At 38.8% G+C, this 19,527-nt stretch overlaps 1 long non-coding RNA gene across 1 annotated transcript in view; it reads left to right on the forward strand.

Annotated features, from left to right (window-relative positions):
- The window catches only part of LOC134356506 (uncharacterized), a 362,888-nt gene extending 343,597 nt beyond the window's left edge, over positions 1 to 19,291 (forward strand). The window contains exon 3 of the long non-coding RNA XR_010020375.1: positions 19,237 to 19,291. This is a non-coding gene — a long non-coding RNA (uncharacterized LOC134356506). The remainder of the gene's footprint in view (positions 1 to 19,236) is intronic.
- Positions 19,292 to 19,527: the final 236 nt, after the last annotated feature.

Below are 19,527 nucleotides of genomic sequence, written 5' to 3' on the forward strand. Positions count from 1 at the left end.
GCATTGCGGTCGCGAATCCAGAATGTTGCTGAACAACTTCACGTGGAAAATCTTGAAAGAAACAAATCTCAGAGCCTTGAAATTTAAACAGTCCTTGTTTTCTTGCCAGTTTAATAATACGGCTTTTGTCTCGAATACGGAGGAAACGCACAATAACATGTCTGTTTTTACCTTGCCTCGGAGTTCCAACCCTGTGGGCTACTTCGATGTCGGGCAATTGTGAAAATGCCTCAGGAAATAGAGATTGAAACATTTTAGCGAAATAGTCCAGTATGTGGGCAAATTCTGATTTCTGTTTCAATCCAACAACTCAAATATTATAACGACGAGAACGAGATTCCAAGTCAACAATCTGACGTTGTGCTTTTTCCAAACGAGAAGAAATATCAGCCGCATTACAGGTTACTTCTTTAAGATCCAAGCTGAAAGAATCAACTTTTCCCTCCAAAGGAAGAAGACTTCCTTCTAGTTGAGTTAATTCAGCGACAATAGAGCTCATTTGACTCTCTAATCTGTTAACCCAGGCTGGCTCTTCAGAAGCTTCATCAGTTTTTTTAGATTTACCATTACCAGTATCGGGAATTTTTTTAGTGCTTCTCAAGGTAGCCATAGTTATAATTATCACTTTGAAAGATCCGACTGAATAAAGTTAAGATTTCAAAGTTTAAATCGGGAAAGGGAGAAATTAAAGGCAGACAGAAAGACACTGTGTCTTACATGTCCACAGGCGGAAGGCGGAGTCGTGGAATTGATAAGCGCAGCTTGGCTGCATGAAACAGCACCAATGCAGTCGTCGATGTAGCACAGAAAAAGTTGCGGACCGTTATCAGGGAAGGCTTGGAACATGGACTGTTCCACATAGCCAACAAAAAATAGGCAAAGCTGGAGTTCATTGCTACTTTTTGAGTTTGGAGAAAGTGGGAGGAGCCAAAGGAGAAATTATTGAGGGTGAGGACCAGTTCAGCCAGACGGAGGAAGGTGGTGGTGGAGGGGAATTGGTTAGGCCTTTTGTTGAAAAAGAGCGGAGAGCTTTAAGGCCTTCTTGATGGATGATAAAGGTGTACAGGAACTGGACATCGATGCTGAAAATGAGGCAGTCAGAGCCAGGGAATCAAATATTGTTGAGGAGATTGAGAGCATGTGAAGTTGATCGTAAGAGGGAATAGAAAGGGGCCGAGGTATGTGACTCAAGATTGTTTAGTGCCATTTCCTGTACACCAGTGTAAGGAGGACAAAATAATTAATATTCTGGATCTGAGATAGCACAAAAAAACCCCACAAAATATAAAGAACACATTTAGTAATACTAAAAAAAACACACACAATAAATATAAATACATAAGGTACAGTAGCTTATATACTTTTGAATATCCATAAAGTGACATTAGGATATACATGTTATCTGACAGGAAATAATAAATTAGTGAGTGGAGGTGCTGATTAGTCTTACTACTTGGGAAAAGTAACTGTTTTTGAGGCTGGTGGTCCTGGCTTGGATGCTATGTAGCCTCCTCCCAGATGGGACTGGGACAAACAGTCTATGAGCAGAGTGTGTGCTACTGATGGTACTGGTCCTTTCCTGTATGTAAGTTTTTGATGGCGGGTACCAGTGATGCATTGGGCAGTTGTGACTAGAGCCATCCTGTCCACCACACAGCAGTTTCCACACCAGGCAGTGATGCAGCTTGTTAGGATGCTCTCTACTGTGCACCTTTAGACTGCCATGAGTATAGATGTGCAAAGTCCAGCTCTCTTCATCCTCCTCGGAAAGTAGAGGTGTTGGTGAGCTTTCCTGACTCTGTAGGATGTTCTCAGGGACCGTGAGAGGTTGTGTGTGATGTGCACTCCTGGGAGTTTGAAACTGCTTGCAGTTTCCACTGCTATGCTGCTGATGTGAATGGGGGTGTGAGTGGTACGAGTTCTCCTGAAGTCGATAACCATTTTCATTCTATTGTTGACATTAAGGAAGAGGTTATTTGCTTGGCACCAGGCCTTGAGCTCTTCCACCTCCTCTCTGCAGGTTGTCCCATCTTTGTTGGTGATGAGACCCACCACTGTCGTGCCACCAGCAAATTTGACGATGTGATTACTCAGGTGTTTGGTCACGCAGTCATGTGTGAGCAGAGTGTGCAGCAATGGGCTTCTGCACACATCCCTGGGGGGCACCTGTGTTGAGGATGATGGGGAGGGAGGAGTGGTTATACATCTTGATGATCTGAACTTGAGAAATGTCTTCACTGAAATGGTGCTGAGCCACTGGGATTCTGGACTCTGGACGAGTATAGTCGTCCCTCGGTATCTGCGGGGGATCGGATCCAGGACTCCCTGCGGATACCAAAATCCGCGGATGCTCAAGTCCCTTATATAAAATGGCGTAGTATTTGCATATAACCTATGCATATCCTCCCATATACTTTAACTCATCTCTAGATTACTTATAATTCCTAATACAATGTAAATGTTATGTAAATAGTTGTTATACTGTATTGTTTAGGGAATAATGACAAGAAAAAAAAGTCTGTACATGTTCAGTACAAACGCAACCATCGTAGCTGTTCTGGGAATGCTGATGTTGCCTCGGCGTCAGCCAATGCCGATTCTCCCGTGATCTTTAAGTTCTTGAGGCTGTAGCGCTTTACATAGCCAGCCAGCCATTCCTTACTAGCTTTAAACTCCTTCGTCTCGCTCACAACACAAGTAGCGAACAAACGAGACGCAAGGCGAACAATGCTCAAACGAGTGCTGGAGACTGAGGATCTGTGAAATGGCGGGAGGCTACAGCAGGGTATGCCTACACATCACTTCATTTGCGTGGATTCAGTGTGGTGCTCGGCGCGTGGCAAATTCAAGTTTTGCTTTTTGGAACTTCCTGGAATTTTTTTTTCGAATATTTTTGATCCGAGGTTGGTTGAATCTGCGGATACGGAGGGCCGACTGTACTGACAGGTATGCATTCAAAACAAAGGTGGAAAGATTTTCAGATATTGGTGGAATCTGGGGAAGTTATGTTGAGATAAGTTCAACCACAATCATTTTAGTAGCTTGGAAGGCTTGAATGGCTGAATGGAGCATATGTAAGTGTCTTACATACTGTATGATTAGTCCTTTTATTTCAATGATGATTTTGTGATTTTAATTTGATAAATTTAATTACAATAGTTTTGATAGGTCATTATGTAAATAAGGAGTTGTCAAACTATATATGACTTGAATATTTATAACTTGTAAATTCCCAAGAACTACCACTCAGATATGTTGTGCAGGGGATTGAGACTGGGTATAACTAAGAATTTAATCTGAAGATTATATAGTTATCACTGTAAGAATACTTTTTACTGGTCTGTCTGGAAAATTCACCTGAGTTTGTTACATTATATATTGAAAAACATATGTACCACTTAATTACTGATATATGTGTACTTTAAATGTGCAAGATGCTTTAAAAATAATGATTTCCCATATTACAGTGTATCAGGATGGTGTTGATGAACATGTTTAACCTGACTCTTTGGGTATAGTAAGCATATCCTTTTCTCTCTACAATTTTTGTTTGATCACCTTTCAAACTTCTTATTGCTATAATAGTATGTTGATTCTTGCCCGTCCTGTTGGCATGATGTTTCATTGATTCTGTTATGGTTATCGGATTTATTGAGTATGCCCAGTAGAAAATGAATCCCAGGGTTGTATATAGTGACATATATGTACTTTGATACTAAATTTACTTTTGAACTTTTAACTTTGAATCTTAGCCCAAAACAGCTGCCACTTTACCCTGACACTGATCAGCATTTTGTGTCAGCTGTGATTTTTTTTTCATATTCAAGATTGGAACATCATGTGTTTGTGTTCATTTGCAAAATTCCAATAAAATGTTTATTTAAAAATAATGAATTGCATTCCTTTTTCACAGCATGGCATCGAAGCAGTGAGCACAATTGCTTTACAGCGCCACCAATCACTGATCGGGGTTTGATTCCTGCTGGTATCTGTAAGGAGTTAGTATAGTCTCCCCCATGACCATGTAGGCTTCCTCTGGGTGCTGCAGTCTCCTACCCCATTCCAAGGATGTACAGGTTAAAGTTAAGTCCTGGGTATGACTCTAAACTGCAACTGGTGATGAGACTCTGATTGGGGATTTTCAGAGCTTTGGGGTAAGAGGAGTTACCCCTTAGTCATTCATTGCTCCGAGGGCCGCTCTGACCTGGAACGGTAGCACCTGCAAGGGTTGCTGCTCAGGATACGAGCGAAGGCCAACGGCAGATCCGGCAGGTTCAGTAGCTGAACTTATGACGGAGAAGGCGGATAAGCTAGGACCTCAAACGTCAACGACTGTAGTACAGATGGACGAACATTTGGGAAGAGAAATGGAGATTTCTTTAATTTGCCCAACAGTAGGCAATAGCAAACCACTGTTGCTAGATACTAGGTTTCTCAGAATCTATTTGCTAAGAAAACCATGGTCAAACTCACAAAATATATCACACAACAACAGCGTCAAGGGGATCTTCAAGACAATTCTGAAGATGCTTTGCTTGGTAGGGTTGATTCTGGTCCAAGGAGATCCCCGACCGTCATCAAGCTACTGCTCATAAAATTCAAGTAACACAAAAGAAAATTATTGCCACTTGGAATGTAAGAACCCTATATCAAGCAGGAAGATTGGACAATGTGATAAATGAAATGGAAAGACTAAAGATTAACATCATGGGAATTAGCGAAGTTTTTTGGATAGGTGCTGGAACATGTCAGAATAGAAACAAAACTAATTTGTTCTTGTGGAACATCCCGTACTAATGGAGTAGGAATTCTTATAGATGAAAACATTGCAAAAAGTGTTTTGGGACATTGGGCAATATCAGAAAGAGTGCTCCTTGTTAGATGCAGAGGACAACTGTTTGATTTAGCAATTATACAGGTATATGCACCAACAACAGATGGAACAAATGAGGATATAGATAAATTCTATGAAGAGCTTGAACAAGCAAAGAATAGATGCAAATCTCAAGATATTGTTATTGTCTTGGGAGATCTAAATACTAAAATAGGACAAGGTACTGATGGAAATACCACAGGAAAACTTGGACTAGGGGAAAGAAATGAAAGAGGTGAGAAATGGGTAGAATGGTGCAAGATGAATAATCAGGTCATTATGAACACCTACTTTAAAAACCATCTAGGACGCTTGTGGACCTGGAAAAGTCCAGGTGATAACACTAGAAATCAGATTGACTTTATTACTATAAACCAAAGATTTAGAAACTCGGTGACTCAATGCAAAACATATCTAGGTGCAGACTGTAATAGTGACCATAACCCAGTAGTATGTCATGTAAAAGTAAAACTTAAAAAACTAAAGAAGGAAAAACCTGAACAATCCCTTGACTACTTGCAATTAATTAAAGAAGAAAATTTGAGACAAAAATTTACAATTGAAGTAAGGAATAGATTTCAAAGTCTAGAAATAGAATCTTTTGAAGATGATAGCAATCATGTAGAAATGAAATTTAACACTCTAAAGGATGCCTTAGTAGAATCAGCAAAGTCAAGAGAGGCATTAGATAAGGGCGTGTTTTCTCCCCTGATTTATTTAATGTGTACAGTGAAACAATATTACAAAAAATAAGAGACATCTTGGGAATCAAAGTTGGCGGTGAAAACATCAATAATTTCAGATATGCAGATGACACTGTGTTAATTGCAAGTACGCAGGAAGAACTACAAAACTTAATTGATATAATTGTTGAAGAAAGTGCAAAAATGGGTCTATCTATCAATTGCAAAAAGACAGAATGTATGGTGATATCCAAAAAGAAGGAGAATCCTATCTGCAGGCTGAGAATAAACAGGGAAGACATAAAACAAGTACAGAACTTTTGCTACTTAGGAAGCTGGATGACATTAGATGGCAGGTGCGACTTGGACATCAAAAGAAGAATAGGGATGGCAAAAGACACCTTTACGAGAATGAAGAGTATACTGACCAATACTAAACTAGGCATGACAACCCGCCTCAGAGCACTGAAATGTTACCTTTATCCAGTTATGTTATATGGCTCAGAATGTTGGACAATATCTAGTAACATGAGGAATGGAACTGAAGCAGCAGAGATGTGGTTTTTGAGGAGGATGCAAAGAATATCATGGACAAAACGAATATCTAACGAGGATGTCATGAACAGAGCAAACACAAAAAGAGAAATAATGTACGAGATCATGAAAAGGCAACGTAACTTTATTGGACATGTGATTAGGAAAGAGGAGTTAGAATGCACAGTAATTATGGGAAAGATTGAAGGGAAGAGAGCAAAAGGAAGACAAAGACAAATGATGATGGAGACAGCAGCCAGAGAATTGGAAATGAATACCAATGAACTGATCCACTTGACCCAAAACAGGAGTGTGTGGGCCATGGCAGTCAAAGCTCAAACTGGGCCCGGCACCTGATGATGATGATGATGACAGGTTAAGGTTAGGGTTAGTAAGTTGTGGGTTTGCTGTGTGGGCACTGGAAGCATAGTGACACTTGCTCCCAGCAAAATCCTGGAACCGTTTTGGTCATTGTTGCAAAAAGATGCATTTCATTGTATGTTTTGATGTTTCAGTGTACATGTGACAAACAGAATTAACCTTATCACAGTAAAACATTGCAAATACCTTCAGCCAAGGAACTAATTTTCAAGTGCAGTAACATTCAAAGCTGTTTATTTTCTATATGAAATGCATTTTTGCTAGGATCAGGAAGTTGCAGCTATACAGGACCCTGGTCAGACCCCACTTGGAGTACTGTGCTCAGTTCTGGTCACCTCACTACAGGAAGGATATGAAAACTATAGAAAGAGTGCAGAGGAGATTTACAAGGATGTTGTCTGGGTTGGGGAGCATGCCTTACGAGAATAGGTTGAGTGAACTTGGCCTTTTCTCCTTGGAGTGATGGATGATGAGAGGTGACCTGATAGAGGTGTATAAGATGATGAGAGGCATTGATCGTATGGACAGTCAGAGGCTTTTTCCCAGGGCTGAAATGGCTAACACGAGAGGGCACAGTTAAAAGGTGCTTGGAAGTAGGTACAGAGGAGATGTCAGGGGTAAGTTTTTTACACAGAAAGTGGTGAGTGCATGGAGTGGGCTGCTGGCGATGGTGGTGGAGGCAGATACAATAGGGTCTTTTAAGAGACTCCTGGATAGGTACATGGAGCTTAGGAAAATAGAGGGCTATGGGTAACCCTAGGTAATTTCTAAAGTAAGTGCATGTTTGGCACAGCATAGTGGGATGAAGGACTTGTATTGTGCTGTAGGTTTTTCTATGTTTCTAAGTAAAACATAAATTATCAGTTTCATCAACTTTTGCTTACTTATTTAAATGTCTTCACTGATCAAATTGTTATATAGTTTAAAATCAAAATAGTACACTATTCTTTGGGTTCTGTAGCCCAAATCTCATTGGTGTTTCTTTGAATGTTGTTCAACACTGGTTTTGCATGACATGCGTTAAGATTACTAATTCACCCAACCCTCTTCCTTTAGACCTCACCTACTGTTGAATTTTGCACTGTGAATATAAAATACAAATATTCATAAAATTTTATATCGGCCAGCTGCCTACCAACCTTTTAATGCATTTTTACTGGTACCATTCTTTTTTTATATACTTGTTTTTAAAAAGTATCTTTAAAATTTTTGAACCATACTTAGCAAATAAATTATTTCTGTTGGCAACATTAAATGGGTGAAAACTGATACAGAAAAGTTTTAATTGATGGAATTTTTTTACAAATATTCATTCTCCTGGAATTAGATTAATTTTAATTTGTAAATTCCAAAATATTCAAATTATATATTCTTTAAGTGTTAAGTCTGAACAACTGTGTCCAGTTGTATTTTTGGCTTGTTTCTCTATATTTTTTAAATTATTCATCATAAAATTTTACAAGCTACTAGAGCTTTCATCAGGGAATTTATTGTCAGCTGTCCACATGTGCTTTTTAGCGCCACCTGGTGATACATTTAAAGGTTGCATGTTGTACAAGATTGATTATTTCTGTTCAAAGCCCTGTATCTAGTTCAACTATTTAGAGCTTCAATAAAGAATGAACAAAAGCATATGAGCAAAACCTTGTAAAATATATATTACCCTTACTTGAGTTGTTGCAGATTTCTCTGAAATCAAAAACAGTTTTGACAAGCAGTTTTTAATCTGAGCTCCCTTTGAAATTCAGAAATTATTCTGACAAATTCTTGGTTTGATGAATATGGGCCAAAATATCCACCATTGGCAAGATATCATATTCCATCTGTGTCATTATGATGCAGACATCTTGCTGCATTTTTATAATAATGTGTGTTGACATTGCTCTCGAATGTAAGTAGGTAAGCAATGAAAATTGAACACAAAGCCACAAAATGTAACATTATTGAATGTGAACATCATAACCAAAGAATTATTATAAGGCAGGTTTTAAAGGAGAAGGAAGAGGTGGAGAGGCTATATGGATGGAGAGGAATTTCCAGACCTTAGACCCCCAGTAGCAATGGAGAAATAATTAAAATGGATGCTTGTAACAGTAGTGGAGTAACTCCTTCCTTTTGACCCTGAACACTTCTGCAAGATGGATCTTTGAACAGATCAATCCTGAGCTAAATGTCATTCTTAACTGAACCTTGGCTTGTTGAAGTTTTGTCATCGATAAACCGATATGATTAACTAGATATCACAGAAACCCTTAGTAATCCAGCAGGTCAGGCAGCACACGTGGAGGTAGAGGGTTAGTCGATGTTTTGGGTCAACTCCCTGCAGCAGAACTTGGCCTGAAACATTGACTATTCCTCTGCCTCTACAGGTGCTGTCTGACCTGTTTCGCTTGCCCAGCAGTTTGTTCTTTGTGTTATATTCTAGCAAATGCGGTGTGTTGTATGTCAACCTTAGTGATACCTGATAAGTTGATTACACCAAATTATAATTACTCAGAAGGTATGAAGATGGCTGATATGAACAATCCACACAGGTGCCATGCAGTGTGGTCCTCTGCAAATGAGATTGAACCACATGAATAATCATATTATTGGATTTTATTTGCTAAGTCAAGTACTGGCAACTTCGGTAGCCAAATACATCTTCCTTACCCCAGCAATGAATTTATCCAGCAGCACACCTCAATGACACACATTGATGTTTGGACACACCATAACCAGAGCTGGATTGTCTCAAAGACCCCACTATGCTGGATTCTTGCATAGAGGACTCATATTATTTGACTGTGGTTTATATGGGTCCTCAAAGCCTGTTGAGCCAATAGTGGGGTCTGGTTGGTGGTATGTATAGAATTTCTCCATGGATTGTTTGTCAAGCTCTGGAATGGGAGTTTCATTCATAATGATTGTCCTGATGCAGACCTAAGCTGATGGGTTAAATAGATAATTGACTAAAGTGAAGTTTAGTTTGGCTTGTATTGTCTTGAATACTGTGTGTGTTGCAGCCCCTCTTCTAACAAGAGTTCAAGACTCTGAGTTAAGGAAGAGGACATGGTCAGAGTATTTGTATGATGAAGAGTTCAATTTGCATAAATTTTGTATGGATTGACCTGCTCCCTACTCAAGGATGAGTACAGAATCTGCAGCCCATGTAGCCTGGATACTTGCTGAGAATGTTGGTTTCCTGAACCTTCACTGATGTCTTCCTCAGATCATAGTGCATGATTGAGTGTCTCATGGAGATGGACCTTTCCACAGAACTTTTATTTCTATTTTAGCACCTACACTGAGAAGGTGAAATATATTGTGGATTTCCATGCTACTACTGACCCGAAGGCGCTGTACTGATACCTTTTCAATATTGTCACTCAGAGACTTCCCCAGCTCAGCAAAAGTTGATGCCTGTAACCCACAGCAGAACCAATTTGCACATTTATACTTTCAGGAATGAGTTGGCAGCAGGTCCTTGGTGTATGGTTTGAAAGAGGTTGGGATTAAACCTGACCTTTGTCCAATATTAAGAGTTTTAGAAATAAGCAGAGTGGAAATGTATTTTTTGGCCCAACAAGTCCATGTTGGCATTAACGAACCCATTTTCATTCATACTACTCTCTTCACATTCCCACTGACTCCCCCGAGATCCTACCTCTCACTAGAGACAATTTACAGTGGCCGGTTAATCTGCCAGGCATTAGAATGTGGAAGGGAACCAGAGAAGCCAAAACCCACTCCTCACTGAGAGAATGTGCAGATTCCACAATGCCAACACCAGAGATTAGGACTGAACCTGGATTGTTGTTGCTGAGAAACTATGCGGTCAGTGTGTCATTAGCATTTATGTCTCTAACTCAATTATTGTAATCCCTGATTCTTGTGGATCTTGAGAAATGAGTTAAGTAGAAGATGCTGAATGCATGAATAAGAAGCAGTAAAACAAGTTATTAAAATTACTCACAAACCTTTCTTTCCCATGTTTGACATTGCATGTCCAGTTTCTATCATTGAAATGATGGCGGCCTCTTGTATTCACACAGAAGGGAATATATCTACTATTTATTGCTAAATGTTTTCTGACATTCAATTTTAATATATAAGAGGAGAAGTATGCTAGTATGTGGCCTGCTTAAGGGTTTTTGAGTTGTTTGAGATACATGAGTATGTTATGCCTATAGGTAATGTGACCTATGGTAGGTGGCAAGTGTGAAACAAGCAGAAGAAGTGGAATGAAGTGATTTGTTCTGAGTTACAGAGACATGAGAAACAGTGGAAAGACGTCATTGACATCCAGAGAGATAGGAAGGGGTAGCTGCTCTGACCATCTGCTGATGACATTATTTTGTTCTTCCTCCGCTGAGAGAACATCTCAAGCCAGAAAAAAACCTCTTCCAACAGCTTCATATGTTTTTTTAGCTAAGTGGTCCCAACCTAAACTAGCTGTTTCTATTTAACTTTGTGACTGTCAGCCAAGAAGTTATTAAAACAAAAGTAAGCTAACTACTAAGAACAGCAATAGAGATAATAGGTAATCCAGCCAGCAAATGGAAAATCCTTAAGTGAACCTGTGATGATGATGATGTTCTATAGTGGTTCCTTTAAGCACCATGAAATGAAATGACTGCTGCATTTATTGCCAGTAAGTGCAAGAACCATTGAAAATATTTGTACTGGGAATTTCCTCAAGGGTTCTCCCAATCATTTACCTAGCTTTGTCACAATCCATCATCTTTATAAACACTACTTCGCCAACAACCTGTCAATTTTGTACTTCAATCAAGCTTCACTGAACTTAAGCCAGTCTTACTTTAATAATTCCCTGGCCCCTATAAGTGTTTATTTCAGCAGTTGTATCATTTCAATGAAATTAAAAAGGACTGTTCGTACTATTTTGATTTTCTTTTTCTCAATTATCTCTACCACCCTAACTTACAAAATTGAAGTCCTATTCTACATTGTATTAGTATTATTAACAGTTTAGTATCAAATGACTGTGTTCTATTATATGTTTCACTGTAGGAGGAGATCTTCTGAGCAGGAAATGAAACACAGAAGAAACATAGAAAACCTACAGCACAATACAGGCCCTTCAGCCCACAAAGCTTTGCCGAACATGTCCTTAACTTAGAACTACCTAGGCTTACCCATAACCCTCTATTTTTCTAAGCTCCATATATCCATCCAGGAGTCTCTTAAAAAACCCTATTGTTTCCGCCTCCACCGCCGGCAGCCCATTCCACACACTCACCATTCTCTGCATAAAAAAATCAACTTACCCCTGACATCTCCTCTGTACCTACTTCTAAGCACCTTAAAACTAGCCATTTCAGCCCTGGGAAAAAGCCTCTGACTATCCACACGATCAATGCCTCTCATTAACTTGTACATCTCTAGAGTTACATAATCAGTTTTTCTCCTCATTGATTATCAGAATCAGGTTTATAATCACTGGCATATCTCGTGAAATTTGTTAGCTTCGCGGCAGCAGTACAATATGATAATGTAGAAAAAATAAGTAAATTAATTACAGTAAGCATATATATGTATATTAAATAGTTAAATTTAAAGTAGTGCAAAACAGAAATAATATTTTTTTTAAGTGAGGTAGTGTTCATGGGTTCAATATCCATTTAGGAATCAGGTGGCAGAGGGTAAGAAGCTGTTCCTGAATCACTAAGTGTGTGCCTTCAGGCTTCTGTACCTCCTACCTGATTGTAGCAGCAATGAGAAGAGGGCATGTCCTGGGTGATTAGGGTCCTTGATAATAGATGCTGCCTTTCTGAGGCACTGCTGCTTGTAGATGTCTTGGATACTATAGAGGCTAGTATCATGATGGTGTTGACCAATTTTACAACTTTCTTTAGCTTCTTTCAATCCTGTGCAGTTGCTTCCCCCCTGACCCCCATACCAGACAGTGATACAGAATATCAGAATGCTCTGCACGGTACATCTGTAGAAGTTTTCGAGTGTTTTAAATGACAAACCAAATCTCCTCAAACTCCTAATGAATTATAGCCACTGTCTTGTCTTCTTTATTGCTGCATCGATATGTTGAGGTTAGATCCTCGGAGATCTTGACAGTCAGGAACTTGAAATTGCTCACTCTCTCCACTTCTGATCCCTCTATGAGAATTAGTTTGTGTTCGTCTTCCCCTTCCTGAAGTCCACAATCAGCTCTTCAGACATTGAGTGCAAGGTTGTGGCTACGACACCACTCAACTAGCTGGTATATCTCGCTCCTGTACGCCATCTCGTCTCCACCTAGAATTCTGCCAGCAATGATGATCTCTTGCATACTGTGAGAAGATGGGCTTTTATCATACATTCTGACATCTCTATTAGGCATTCTCCTTCATAGTGTTCTACCTACAATGGCAGCAGCCTGGAGTTCACAGGTCCAGTCAGAACCGCCAGCTTTCATCCAACCTTCAATATGACTAGGATTTTCATACACGTGCTGTGATGTGGAGCTCAGCAACTGAGCCCAATCATCCTGGGATTCACAAACTGCCTCTGTGCCTTTGCTACTTCCAACCTATTGGGTGATGGGAAATCCTAATTATTTCAGTGGGGGAAATAAGACTCTGAATTAGCATGATAAGGAACAAAATGTTTTTAGCAAATTATTTTACTTAAGTTTAATGCTTCTGAAGCACTTTAATTTTGCTTTTAAACACAAGATTTTATGCAGATGCTGGAAATCTTGAGCAACACACACAAGATGTTGGAACTCAGCAAGTCAGGCAGCATCTATGCAGGGGAATAAGCAATGTTTTGGACCGAGATTGTTCATCAGGTTTATTCCCTCCATAGGTGCTGCCTGACTCGCTGAGCTCCAACAGCACTTTGTGTGTGTTAACTTTGTTTTATGCTTTTATATATCATTTACTTCAGATTTAGTAGTTTCAGGTATGTGTGCAAATCAAAACATATAAAAGTTAACAAATCCTTGATGGCTGTGTGAGCAGACAAAACTTCCACTTGTTTAGAACTTCTTTACAATATTTTTTACTATATTGTATCCATATGATAACTTAACCTTCTGCCAAAACTTCTCAGTGGTATTCTAAACTCTGGGTGTTGATGCCTAAGGGCTCATAGTCAGTGAGATATTGTCACCAGCTGCAGGGTGTGACCAGCCAATGTAATTGCCCCTTTGCACCAACTGAGTACAGGATCCATAGCTGTGACCTCAACCAGCAAGATCTAGTTGATTATTTAATCTTTTATCAGGAATGTTGATGTACTTTCCATAAAATTCAGTACTGCAGGGAGATTGAAAATCTGGCTGAAGTGATGCCACAGCAACAACCTCTCACTCAATGTCACCAAGACCAAGGAGCTGATTATCAACTTCAGGAGGAGGAAAACAGTTCTTATCAGGGAATCAGAGATGGAGAAGGTTATCAGCTTTAAATTCCTTGGTGTTATCACTGCAGAGCATCAGTCCTGGGTCCAGTATGTAAGGCCATTATGAAGAAAGCACAGCAGCACCTTTACTTTCTGAGCAGCTTGTGAAGATTTGGAATGTCATCTAAAACTTTGACAAACTTTTATAGATGTGTGGTGGAGAGTATATTGACACCCTGCATCACAGCCTGGTATTGAAACCCCAAAGCCCTTGAGCCTAAAATCTTCCAAAAAGTAGTGGATATGGCCCAGCCAATCACAGCTAAACCCTCCCCACCATTGAGCCCATCTACATAGACCGCTGTCACAGGAAACCATCATCCATCATCAAGGAGCCCCACTAGATAGGCCATGATCTCTTCTCACTGCTGCCATCAGAAAGAAGGTACAGGAGCCTCAGGATCCATACCATCAGGTTCAGAAATGGTTGTCACCCCTCAACCATAATTCTTTTGAACCCAGAGGGATAACTTCACTTGCTCCATTCCTGAACTGTTCCCACAGCCTATGGACTCACTTTCAAGGACTCTTCATCTCATGTTCTCAATATTAATTGTTTATTTATTTGTTATTATTATATTTTTTCTATATGTAGTTGCACATTGATTGTTTGTCCATCCGGTTGGGTGCAGTCTTTCATTGATTCCATTGTGTTTCCTGTATTTACTGTGAATTCCCACAAGAGAATGAATCTCAGGGTTGTATGGTGACATATATGTACTTTGATAATAAATTTACTTTGAACTTTGAACTTAGGTTATAATAGGAATTTAGGAATAGGTTATTGGCAATTTATAATTTGATAAAGAAAATTGTGAAGTCAGCTATATAATTGCAATGCCTACTATGTTCCAGCCCAGTCATTTTTTTGTGTCGACTTCATCTAAAATGGTTGATGCATAGACAAACCATGGCATAGAACATATGCAATGTGTTTTCCTAATATAATCCTTTCTCAATTTCAGTTCCCTATAAATGTTGCTCTTCAACTGAAGCCAAGTTTGTGGATGAACTAGCTAGGAGACTTGGAATTTACTACTTTACATTTGCATGAGCCAGAAGCAAAGTTATAAAACTGTACTCAGGAGTTGGATCTTAACAATATTTGTAAAGGCTGTTTGGCATTTGATCCTCTCAGGCAGTGTCCTTCTGTGATTAATAATAACAGCAGTCAGCATGACTGGATTTCGTAGCAGATTCATCAAAAAGCACTGAGATGCAATGAAAAGACCCCCCCACCCAACAATCTATGGAAAATATTGCTCTTAACACGCCTAATTGAGGGACCAGAGATGAAATAGCCTCCATGGAAAGGAAAATCAACCATCTTACATAATATGGAACCAGTACATAGCTATCAGCTTTCCCATACAGAAAATTATAACCCCTGAGTATTGTTTGTAATGAGAGAATAAGTGAACAATCCCGTCCCCGCTCCTCTACCACCATGAATCACACATTTCAGTCCACATTAACTGTTGAAAAGGAGCAGATTGTTTCACTCACAGTACTTTAAATACTTCCTTTATCAGCGAAATAATGAATTGCATCATTTTTCCACAAGCACCACTGCTATCATTTAGATTGAAGTGATAATCATAAAAGCTTTATATCTTGTTTTGACTTATTTTGGCATGTACTGAACAGATGCCACATCCAATGTATTCTTATTATACAATTCTACTCACATATCTTAGACATCTTTAGGCTCATGCAGAGATTCCAGCACAATATGTACTCACTTTCCAATTCCTATTGTCACTTATTTGCCATCATTCTCACAAAATCTCTCTTGACTTGGACAATACTTCTTTGTTTACATCAAATTATCACTTTTGACTTATTATAAAAACGAAACAGTGAATAACCCATATTTAAATGACTTTCCAAGACTAAACAAAACAATTAATGAAATATATTGATTTCAGTTTTTAATGAAGTAAAAAAGGTTCTCAAGCTTACTATTAGTAAGAAATTCTGATTTTTTAAAGTTTAATTTTAAAAGATTCCACAATTAGAAGGCACATAAAGTTGATTGATTTTATGTGCATCATGATTAGTTTAGTGGGAAAGACTTATTCTCAGCATCATACTTCATAAACTAACACAAAACTAATTTGCACTGGATTTAACTCACACTAAAAATGCTTGATAGTTGCAACACACACAAAATGCTGGAGAAACTCAACAGGCCACATAGTGTCTGTGAAAAAAAAGTACAGCCAATGTTTGGGGCTGAGACCCTTTGGCAGTTTGACATATTTAAGTTGATGTGTACAAAAGATAAATAACCAAGTGGGTTGTATATATTTTGTTTATTACCTTATTGTTTGTACATAATCAGAAATTCTCTACTAAAATAGTAAAAGAAATACTAATTTGGTGAACAGGCATGATAGAGGGGGAATTATTAGGGCAGGAGTTTCTAGGAGTAATTTGAAAAATGCAGGATCATTTCATCCCAAACAAGAGGAACCATTCTAAAGGGAGGATGAGGCAACTGTGGCTGACAAGGGAAGTCAATGACAGCATAAAAGCAAAGGAAAGGGCATACTAGAGTCCTGCTGAAGGGTATCAGCCTGAAACATCAACTGTACTCTTTTCTATAGATGGTGCCTGGTCTGCTGAGTTCCTCCAGCATTCTGAGAGTCAGTGAATGTTGTTTATTTAGATTTTCAAACTGCCTTTGACAAGGTGCAGCACATGAGGCTGTTGAGCAAGATAGGAGTTTGTAGTGTTACAGAAAAGATACTAGCTTGGATAGAAGATTGGTTAACTGGCAGAAAGCAAAGAGTGGGACCTTCTCTGGTTAGCTGGCTAGTGTGTTCTAGCTGTCAGTGTTGGGTCCATTACTTTCAATGTTATATGTAAATGGTCTGGATGACAGAGTTGATGACTTTGTGGCCAAGTTTGCAGATGATACAAAGATAGGTGAAGGTGCAGATAGTGTTGGGCAAGCAAAGAGTCTGCAGAAGGACTTAAAACAGATCAGGAGAATGGGCAAGTAAGTGGCAGATGGAATACAGTGTAGGGAAGTCTATGGTCATTCACTTTAACAGAAGGAATAAAGGTGTAGATTATTTTCTAAATAGGGAGAAAATACTAAAATCAGAGGAGCAAAAGGATTTGGGAGTCCTGGTGCAGGATTTCCCATAGGTTAACTTGCAGGTGGGCCAGTAGGAAGGGAGTTAAATGCAAGGTTAGCATTCATTTTGAGAAGGCTAGAATATAAAAGCAAGGATTTAATGCTGAGGTTTTACTCACTAGAATTTGGAAGAATGAGGGAGGATCTCATTGAAAAATACCAAATATTGAAAGCCCCATCTAGTTTAGATGTGGAGAGGATACTTGGATACTTCCAATAGTGGGAGAGTCTATGACCAGAGGACCAGGCCTCAGAAAAGAAGGACTTCCCTTTCAAATACAGATGAGGAGGAATTTCTTTAGGTAGAGTGTGGTGAATCTGTGGAGACCAAGTAATCGGGTATATTTATCGGGTTCTTGATTGGTAAAGGAAAGTAAATCAGCCATGATCAAATGGAAGAGCATCTCAATGGGCCAAAAGGCTTAATTCTGCTCCTAGTTTTATTAAACCCCACTGAAAATGAAACTGACCATTTTTCAGGACTTTTAGTGTTACTTTGGAATTCAACTGTTTGCTTATATAGGGCATGCTTGCACATATTACATGATTTCTGGGCCATTCTAATGTTGTGCATGAAATTAGTAGTTCTGTTCTGGGAGTAGTTGGGTTTGGGCATTCTCTAAATTAGGACTATTGAGAGTATCACTTAAATGGGCCCTACTAAGATGAATTCAATATTTAACCTTTATCCTTTGGTAACTTCTCCCCATTCCCCTACTGCCACCTACCTGTCTCTTGCACTAGGAACTTACTGACCATTCCCCACATCATATCTCTATCCCATTTTCATCTAACCAATCCCATTTTCTCAATCCGTCTCAGTCGCAAACTCTGCCTCAACCCAAACCCCACCACCATCAGCACAGGATCAACCATAATTCCTGCCAATTCCCTAATACGTTGGTCATCAGTAGAAGCCTAAACCTATGCTTGCAATCTCCATTAGGTCTTGACCCAGCCCGGTTCAAGGCTACATTTGGGCTAATGACCACTGATGCTTGCTGCCTCCAAACTCATTCTGATGTATTCAAATTTCTGGCTGGTATATTGCTTTTATAAAAAGCTAAAAGCTCATTCTCAACTTGGGCACACAACTGAAACAGTGAATGTGCGCTACACAGCAGCTATGCGGTGTACTCATTGGCATGAATTTCTAAGCAATGGTGTTTTAATGAAATATTTAGTGTCTATAAGTTATTTTTACTTCCAAGAGGATTTCAACCAAAGGACCTGAGATGCCTCTGTCGATATTGCCTCTTTGACAGGACAAACCAAAAGGTGACCTAATTTCCTTATAACCTAGTTTCTTTCTGCATTACAAAATTTATCCCGCTTTCCTTTCAAAAGAAAAGTTGTCTCTGTCCCAATTATTTTCTGGGGTATTTGGTTCCATACTCCAACAATCCCCCAGGCAAAGTAATTAAACTCCAATGGTTTAACTGATTGCTTTCAATTGAATGTCTCCTTGATAACTCCTCAACAGAGAAATTAGTCTTTTTGTTAAATCTGTCAAAAATCGTGATTTATAACATCTATTAAGCCTCCTTTTGGCCTCCTCTAACCCTAAGAACATAGTGCTAACGTGATTTTTTAAGCTGTTGTGCTTCATTCATAAGTTGAGATGTCAAGAAACCCTAAATGCTCTGTCAGGAGCACATAAAGGATTTCATAGCAGGAGATATGGAAAGTTTTTGGTCAAGGACAATAATTGGCGTTGATGGTGTTTTTATCCTATCAAAATTAACATGTGAAAATAAGAAGTCTGACCAATAGCTCCTTGCTGTGGTCGGTTTCTCTGCAAACATTACTATATAATTCTGAACTGCTCTGAGATAGTGAAAGGCAGTATTTTAGATACATTTTCTTTGATTTCCCTTTCCGCAGTATTATCCTGATGCTTTTGTGCTGGAGGTTAATTTTTATATTAATCCAGTGCATATGGAAGATTAAATATTGCCCAAATGTATTACTGCTTTATTTTTATGGTACATGATAGGATTTATAAGATTCAGTGTCATTGGCCTTTTTTGCCTTTGAGCATTTTCTCCCTAAACTTGCATGCTTTATCTACCTGAACACATACCTTCAACATGCAAGGAAAGGCAGATAAAACTACAAAACACCTAACAGGTTCAGTTGTACATAACAGATAGCTTTAATGCTTTGCACCTTAAGGTGTTCTTTAATAAATACTGATTGGATTTGTGTATTTTTAGGTGACTGAACTGAGTAAGAATACAGGATATCACCAGGACCCGCAGATATGTCAAGGTCAGAGAAAAATGAAGTATACTTATTTGCAATAAATGTATTGAACAACTCATAATTCAAGATAAAATACTTTTAGTCAAAAGAAAAGTGGAATGATTAAATTATTTTAAAGTATATTTGTTCTTTATAATATTGAATAGCTTACCTATGACAGCTGCATAACTAAAATGCTCTTACTGTAATTTATAATATTTCCATTATTTTTACCTAGATGCTGTATTCACTGAAATAGAGGG

The sequence above is a fragment of the Mobula hypostoma genome, chromosome 14, assembly GCF_963921235.1.
Source record: "Mobula hypostoma chromosome 14, sMobHyp1.1, whole genome shotgun sequence".
Taxonomy (NCBI): Eukaryota; Metazoa; Chordata; class Chondrichthyes; order Myliobatiformes; family Myliobatidae; genus Mobula; species Mobula hypostoma.